This window comes from Octopus bimaculoides, chromosome 12 (assembly GCF_001194135.2).
Source record: "Octopus bimaculoides isolate UCB-OBI-ISO-001 chromosome 12, ASM119413v2, whole genome shotgun sequence".
In the NCBI taxonomy this organism is placed as follows: Eukaryota; Metazoa; Mollusca; class Cephalopoda; order Octopoda; family Octopodidae; genus Octopus; species Octopus bimaculoides.
The window spans coordinates 7,796,695-7,806,022 of record NC_068992.1 but is presented as its reverse complement, the minus strand read 5'-3'; the positions used below and the strand labels follow the sequence as shown (position 1 = coordinate 7,806,022).

The following is a 9,328-nucleotide window of genomic DNA, read 5'->3' as shown; positions in this document are numbered from 1 at the left end:
TATATATATATATATATATATATATATATATTAGAAATAATACATTTCTAAATCTCTCAGAGAGACTTAAGCAGTAGTGATGCGAGAAAGTAGTTGTATGTTGTCAACTTAACGTGACTGTCCCAATAAGGGAATATACTACTGCTATTTAGCCCTAGGAAGCTGGACCGCTTTCTGTTGGCCTTGACACATTTCCTGTGTCCTTATCTTTGCGAGGGGGAGACAAACTCCTCCACCCAGCCCAGCCTGCATTCAGGGACATGTTTCTGAGTTTTTGCTTATGGCTAAATAGCAGTAGTAGACCACGAACATCTTTGTTAACTCGTGAAAAATTATTGGAGTTTGGTTGGGAAGTGATGATACATCCACCATATAGTACTGATCTTGCATCATCAGATTACCATTTATTTCGAAGTTTGCAAAATTTTTTGAATGACAAAACTTTCAATAATGATGATGACCTAAAATCGTACTTACTTCAGTTTTTGGTTGATGAGGACCAGAAATTCTATGAGCGCGGAATCATGAAGTTGCCAGAAAGATGGCAGAAGGTCATCGAACAAAAATGGAAAATATATAATTGATTAAAGATCATTCTTTGTATGAAAAAAAAAACGACTTATTTCACACTAAAAAGCCGAAACTACTTTCATGCCAACACAATATATTTTTGTGTGTGTATATATGTATACTTATATATGTGTGTGTATGTACATATTAACATACATGTAAGTATAAGTGTTTGCCTATCTAAATACAAAGCCGCGCGCGCTCACACACACAGATACACACAAAAACGCAAACGCACACACAAACACAGAGACATATATAGGATAGAACCTCAACCATTTCAGTTATACTGCCAACAGATGGTCGTTGTCTGTGTTAAAAAAACACAGAAGCAAAACATTGATCATTTTTAGAACGTTTTTATGGTAGTTACAAGACAATTAATATGACATTTCACTAATGTATATATATGTATGTTACGCGAAGTGTCTGTGTTACACTTCGCGATAATAACTTCGAACCAGAAGCGAGCGATATGAAACATTCGGAGCAGGGGCTTTACAGACGCTGCGAAGGATGGGTAGTGCGAGAGAAATACACACACACGCACACGCAAGGGAGTCCTTGCTGCTGGACGTGAAGAACAAGGGCTTCTAGAATTTGCAACAGATGGAATTTTGTGGCATTTGACACCACAAAATAATGAATTCTGTATGTATATATATATATATATATATATGATTAAGCGCTAATTACTTTGTATAACCAGGCTCCATCGACAAAGGATGGGTAATTTTTCCTATTGAAAGTTTAATATAAAAGTAGAAACTGTTCATATCGACCCCTGGTTGTTTATGGCATGATTGGGGAGACTACATATATGTTGTAAATGCACTCACATTTTTACACGCACACATACAAATGCTACCACCACCCATCTTCAAAACACACACATGCTCGCGCTCTCGTAAACATTTGAGCATCGTTTGCGCGTTAGTGTACATTGCACAGGTTCGTTTATACAAACTGTACATCTTTGAAAAGTAGGGGTTTCACAAACAACTACAAAGAGATGTAAAAAGTAATGAATAAAATGAAAATAAACGAAAAATATAAATACTACGATAATTTACGAAGCGAAAGCGAAGCATTGAGAACTATAAACAAACAACGAAATAAACCGTATTGTAAAGTGTATAGATAGATAGATAGATAGATAGATAGATAGATAGACAACCTTAGCCCCAAACCACAAAAAGGGACAAAAATCCCTGGATTCTGTTTATTTTAGGGTTAAGGCACAATATTTCCCCAAGGCTGTCTGAAAATAAAACCTCTATTGTCTCTTCAGAGAATCATTCAAAAAATTCAATAGACTTTTGAGAAACAAAAGCGAGTAAGATGGGTTTTTTTTCTCTGTTCTTGTTTATACATCTCTACACGACACCGTGTGTATATAATCTAGTATCATATGTCTTATATATCCTCTCTGTATTTGTTTATATAGCTTCGCTTTGTAAAGTCTTCACTTAATTTTTTGTTTTGCATTCAACAGCAAGAACAGCAACAAGAAGTTAGACTCAAACAAACCCAGATAGGTGTAGACCACTTCACATGTGGTTATACATACATGCATACATACATACATACACATATACATACATGCATAAACATACATACATATATTTATATATACGTATACATATACATACACATATACATACATACGTTCGTACATATATATATATATATATATTAGGAAAGAATAAAAAGTTTAGAATGGTACAACAATGCACTATAGAACAAAACATGGACTATATACCTGTTGTAATTTGGTTATCTATAGTCCGATGATATTTCGGAATTACAATTCCTTCTTCAGATTTTCTTTCCTGGAGTCTCTGCTATAACAGTTTAGCAAGGACAGACAAAGGGATAAAGTCGATTACATCGACCCCAGTGCGAAACTGGTTCTTAATTTATCGACCCCGAAAGGATGAAAGACAAAGACGACCAAAGCCTTGTGAGTGGATTTGGTAGACGGAAGCTGAAAGAAGCCCGTCGTATATATGTATATATATATGTATATGTGTGTCTGTGTTTGTCCCCTCACCATCACTTGACAACCGATACTGGTGTATTTACGTCCCCGTAACTTAGCGGTTCGGCAAAAGAGTACTAGGCTTACAAAGAATAAGTCCTGGGGTCGATTTTCTCGACTAAAGGCGGTGCTCCAGCATGGCCGCAAATGACAAAAGTAAAAGTATATATATATATATATATATATATATATATATATATACACACACACACACACATGCATACATGCATAACGAAATGTCATGGCTGGAACGCTTTTGATCATGCGTAGACTTGATCAGAACAGACTTGAGGCTGAACAGCAGCAGGATGCAAGCTGAATGCAGTTTGAACACCAAATATTCCCACAGTCAGTCTGCTCATTAACCAAAATGCAACATCCGGTGTTGTTGATTTGGTATTTATGGAACGAGGTAAATAGATAACACACCGTAGAATATATAAAGTATTTCTGTATGTACCCGCTCTATAATAATTCTCTGGGTATTTCTATTTCAGATTGGAATGTATAATTCCGATTTAGCGCTGGGTGTTTTGTTGTTTATTCTTTATATCTGAAAATGTCATTTCAGTGTGTATATCGCAGAACGGGTTGTGTATGAGGTTAACTTTAATATGCTGAAATTTGTATAAAACTGAAGACCTTACTGAATAACTGCAGCACTGGAAATGGCAAACTGCTTCATAGTAGAAAACAGCTATTAAAACTAATTATTGACTATGATGTACGAGGGTTATGATAGCTCTTGTGTTATTGCAAAACTAAAGTGAATGCATTTGACCTCGAATATTTGTAGTACAGAAGGGAAGAGAAAACGCTTTTTTCCCCCCTCTCAAAATGCTTTAGAGTAAGTGTAATCGCAAAATCTGTTCATGGTTTTAGATCACCACAATCATCATTGCCATTGCCATCGCCGCCACCCCATTTGACTGCGGCCATGCTGGAGCACCGACGGGCTTCTTTCAGTTTCCATCTACCAAATCCACTCAAGGCTTTGGTCGGCCCGAGGCAATAGTAGAAGACACTTGCCCAAGGTTCCACACAGTGGGACTGAACCCAGAACCATGTGGTTGGTAAGCAAGCCACTTACCACACAGCCACACCTGCGCCAACTTTTTTGACTTTGTAACGCCTGTAACTTTCTTATTGATTAATTTAATTGTTTCGAAACGAAGCTATGAACCTTTTAAGAAATAATTCTTTTGTAACATAAAATTTAGTTAAAAGATCATATCTATTAATACTTATGCTATTATGGACAACTTAACTTATCCGCCGAATCTTAACATGTTAATCTCAGTTTAACGTCATTTCTCAAATCTACATTATTTAGAAATCGCTTCGTGTTATTGAAATTGTCAATATTCAAATCTCTGATAATTAAATGAATAGCTGTATCGAATGTGCATTGAAAAAATGATTTTAAAATTTTATTTTTAATACATTATATTTGGAATCTTAGCAAAGCACTCATATTCCAACTGCCTTTTTTCGGTGTATTCATTCTTTTTTCTTTTCTTTTTATAAATGGGTATTGCATCTATTCTATAACTAATTCTTTTACTGCTACTAGTACACTTTCATATCCATTTGCACGGTAATAGAGTAATTAATTAGAGTATTCCTTAACGAAATTTCAGTGGATAGTTTCGTATATTGCCACTGTGCATAGTTTTGCTTGACAACATTAACTCTGCCTAAAAATATCATATCAGAAATACGAGTAAACTGTGATCTTCGTTTTGCCATACAAATCTCTGCTTAATGTCGCATTGCAAGGATCAGAGACAGGAATTTCTGAAAGTTCATAAAGATCTTCCCGAATTCCTATGATTCATATTTAATGGCTTTGACACATTTTAATTTGCACTCCCATCTGGTCTCACATAAAGGTTTTGCAGTGAGGCATTTAACATGTTTTCTCAGTACATGCCATCGCCCAAGTGAGGCAGAAAACAAAACATGTAAGTGCTCTACAATAACTTCAAAATGAAGTGGGTACCCAGCAGCTTGAGCTATCAAGTTAAGGCTATAATATACACACATACGCACGCGCAAGTGCTTCCATACATACAAATATATACATATAGGCGAAGGTGTGGCTGTATGGATAGGCGCAGGCGTGATATTATGGTAAGAAGCATGCTTCCCAACCATATGGTTCCGGGTTCAGTCCCACTGCATGACACCTTGGGCAAGTGTCTTCTACTATGTGAGAAACCAAAAATTATGCAGCAAAACAATAAAATTGTTTCGATAGAGTCTCTGAATAAACAAATCACCTTTAAAAAAATATTCACCTTTGTTAATTTTCTTATTGTCACAGAGAAACTACTTTTATTTGGAAAATTGTACTGTGTATTAATAAAGAGATATGGCGTGTTTATAACGATGTGTTGAGTCGCGATGTTTCGATTCATGCCAACAATTAGTATCCCTGATGAAGGAAATAGGGACACTCGAGTGGATTTTAAATCGATATCTACTCTTACCACTACGTTCCTGAAATGGTCGTAGGCTGTATACGTTAATTTTCACATTTGGATTTTAATTTGGACTTCTCTCTCCGAACTTTCCATATACACTTGTGAGTTTTAATATTAGCACCTCTAATGCGACGAACTGATCCTGTATGTTCAAATATATATGATTTAAATATCACTGAATATGTATTGCTTCAATGCGTATGTTTGCCTCTCATATCGGAATATTTATTTTACATATATATATATTTTATGAAGCATTTTTAATGGATTGAAGTTTTACTTTTCATATACGAGGTCTAATCACTAAGTATCCGGACTGTTGCCATAGTAACGAAGGCTACTTTTAATAGACATAGTAAAAACATTTCTCCAAGTTTTATCCAGCTACAGCTAAATTATGTTTATTCCAAAATCGTTTTATATTGTTTGGGTGTTTTTGAAAAGTTAGAAAGCTGAAGAAGAAAAATCGTTTTTTATACTTACGTCAATTGTCCCAAATATAAACTTGTATTAGATGATCTTCTCAAGGCATCAAACACCGTCTCCTACTTGTTTAAAATCTGTGAGAATTCCAAGTAATTATTACGTCACAGTGACGTAATAATGTCATAACAATGTGATTCATACAAAGTTTCTTTTCTGCTGTTTAAAATCGAATTGAAGTTGATATTTATATAACTTATTGATATATTAATCTGAATGAACTATTTCGTATGTTTCTTTTATGTTCTTTTTGGTGGTTTACTCAAAAATTAAACTGCATATTGTCTTCATTCTTTTTTTCTTTCTTTATTGTTTGTCGTTTCGAGTTACATTTCGAGACGAAGTTTTAACTCTCAGTTTTCAACTATTCACTTGTGAAGAGATCACACACACACAAACACACACACACACACACACACACACACACACACACACACACACACACACACACACACACACATTCACAAAGACACAAGCAAGCACACATACACACACTCACATCCACACAGATGCACAGAGACTTATTTATAAGACCTAACAGTTCTAAAGTCAGTCTTTCGGAGGTGAGATGTTATCTGTTAAAGCGACCCAGTAGTTGTTGACGAGACTCTATTGATCTCAGAAAGAGGTAAAGCAAAGTCGACCTTGAAAGTAAATGGATCCAAATATCGTAGGATATATTGCCCGTAAGATGTCTCTGTCAGTCCTCACTCTGTATTAATAAGACAGATAATGCAGTATTAATTCTTCAGTAAATAAAAAATTCGTGTAAAACGAATTTTTTTTAAGTACACATGTTTACATAGTCTTCTTTTTATATGGCAGATACAGAATTCTATTTATCAAAAATTGATCCAAGAAGACTATTTAAACAAAGGCTTACTCCATCGCCCAGTTTAACATCTCTCCCTGGCTTTTGAATGTCAGTAACGGAATCCTGATTGTAGGCAATCAGGGCATCTCTCCGGTCGGAGGATACCTTCTCATTTGTTTAAGAAATCCTCTAAAATGGTACTCTGATAAAACCATAATAAATCAATAAAAAACAGTATATGTCCGACAATGCAGTTTAAAAAATTCGCTTTATAACAACATGATTCCGTGTTCGATCTCAAAGTGCAGCGCCTTGGGGAATTACTTTCTACTGAAGTTTATCAACAGCTTGTAAGTTGAATTAGATTGGCAAAATTGGAGCAAAACCTGTTGCGTTTGTGTTTGCTCGTTTGTTTGTTTGTGTGTGTGTGAGCATTTATGTTTTCCAGTGTAAGCCATCTCCAATCGTATCCCTTTAGGTTAAAAACCATAACTTATACATTCAATAAACTTATCCATTTGACGAAAAATCCTTGGTCAATATGATTGATTAAAACTCTTGAAGATGATGCTCTAGTATGGCTGCTGTGAACTGACTGGAATCAGTAAAAAGAATAAAGAATACACACAGGGATTAAGTCCTGTAATGCATATATTATAATAGAGCATGCATATGTAGTCTTAGATATATAATGTAACAACGAACAAATTGATAAAGACAACAAGCATATATTACAAACCTATATGAAACATCGTAAATACCCTTAGATGCACATAAACACAGTGGACAAAGGATGAGTTTAAAACATGCTTACTTATTTGACCTTCTTAGACTGCTGCAGCTGGCGCAAGTGGACATGTATTAACGCTAATATATCACAATGACATTTTAAAAGTTATTAAGACAACCGTTATTAATCAAAGTGAAAGAAATAAAATGGAATTGTAAAGAGAAATTATGAAATGAACGAACCATCCCTCCCCAGAAAATAGGCCACACATGCACACACGCACACACACAGACACACATACACACACACATACACATACACACACACATACACACAACTTACTTTAAATGCAGTAGAATAACATGTGGCCAAGTCAAAAGATATTGCTATATAGTTTCTCGCTCACACTCGCTTATTCTGTTCTCTTTCTCTCTCTCTCATATATATATATCTATATGTATGTATGTATGCATGTATGTATATATATATATATATATATATATATATATGAGAGAGAGAGAGAAAATACACACACACACACACACACACACACACACACACAAGGCACAAAAGATAAAGATCCTCTTCGGTCATGAATGACCATGGGGTTGCAACCCTTCCGAGGCACAAGTCCGGGCTTGTTTATAGAAGGCCAGAAGTCGCGCATGCCTACCAGCCTCCTCTCTCCCATGCCACTGATGTTATCCAAGGAGAAGGGAAACGCCGATACAGCCTTGGCACCAGTGACATCGCAAGTCATTCCTATAAGTGAACTGGAGCAACGTGAAATAAAGTGTCTTGCTCAAGAACACAACATGCAGCTCGGTCTGGGGATCGAACTCACTACCTCATGATAGTGAGCCCGATGCTGAGAGAGAGAGGGGGTGGGCTATAGAAGTTGCATTCTGGAAGTTTTGAAACTTTTTCAGGAGAGACATACATTAATTTCAACGAAGTACAAACTCTAACCCCTTTCGCTACACAGTAGGGTCATCTGTCTTAAATGCAGTTCCCGTAGCACTTCAGACACTTCGTGAAGGCTCCCAAGGAGATCCTCTCAAGTGAAGGTATCCGATCCTATGTCCCATCTATCTATCTATCTATCTATCTATCTATCTATCTATCTATCTATCTATCTATGGGAGAATATACAAATAATAACAACAGACGAGGACAGGTGGTGTAAATAACAAAAGTATATATTAGTATGACGCTCGGGAATACGGAAAGTCTTTGACGTTTCGAGCTACGCTCTTCAACAGAAAGAATACGGAGACAAGGAGAAAAACACGGAGAAAAAAAATTGAATAGTGTTCAGTCAACGACCTACCTACCTACCTACCTACCTACCTACCTACCTATCTATCTGTCGATCTGTCTGTCTGAGACAGACAGACAGACAGATAGATCGACGGACAGATAGATAGATAGATAGATAGATAGATAGATAGATAGATAGATAGATAGATAGATATACACACATGCAAATGTATTCTGGTACCTATTCTATTAATCTCTTTTGCCAAACTACTAGCTTACGAGGACATAAACAAACCAACACCAGTTGTCAAGCGGCAGAGGACAAGCACAAGGACTTGTATCTGCACACAAACACGAACACACACAGGAACACTCACGCATACTGATAACGAAAGGTGTTACAACTATGACCGTCTTTCATCTTCTATATTTTATTGTTATATTTGTGTGAGTCATGTGACTGCGACCATGTTGGATGAATCTACACCAGTACTTTTTAAAGCCCGTTATTTATTCTATCGATGGTGGGGCACAAACACAGATACACATAAATATATACACACATATATATGTATACGATTTCACACACACACACACACACACACATACATTACATCGATAGACATATAATTGTGCGTGTGTGTGTGTTTGTGTGTGATTGTGTGAGTGTCCGTGTAATTAGTAGCAGCAACACAAAAACACGCTTCAAAAGGAAAGAAAAAGTTTCATTCATATACATATATATATATTCATTAAAAAAACCGTATCAAACAGAAATAATTAAATGTCTGGTACCATTAGAGAAGGGTGTGTCTGAAAGGCAGCTCTTACTAGCTTAACTTTATAGACAAATAACCCCTTTAACAAGGCTGACGCCTGATAGGCCTGAAACTGGGACACACATGACACTTGCTGTATATATATATATATATATATATATATAT

At 36.0% G+C, this 9,328-nt stretch overlaps 1 long non-coding RNA gene across 2 annotated transcripts in view; it reads right to left on the bottom strand.

The window, feature by feature from the left end:
• Positions 1–7,471, bottom strand: part of LOC106870423 (uncharacterized) — a 10,959-nt gene extending 3,488 nt beyond the window's left edge. Inside the window, exons 1-2 of one of the 2 annotated variants that reach the window (XR_001409521.2) lie at positions 5,581–7,470; positions 478–508 (exon numbers count right to left, since the gene is read on the bottom strand). This is a non-coding gene — a long non-coding RNA (uncharacterized LOC106870423). Of the gene's footprint in view, positions 1–332; positions 509–5,580 lie in introns of those variants that run through there. The other variant, XR_008265294.1, reaches the window with a different exon arrangement.
• Between the last annotated feature and the right edge of the window lie 1,857 nt (positions 7,472–9,328).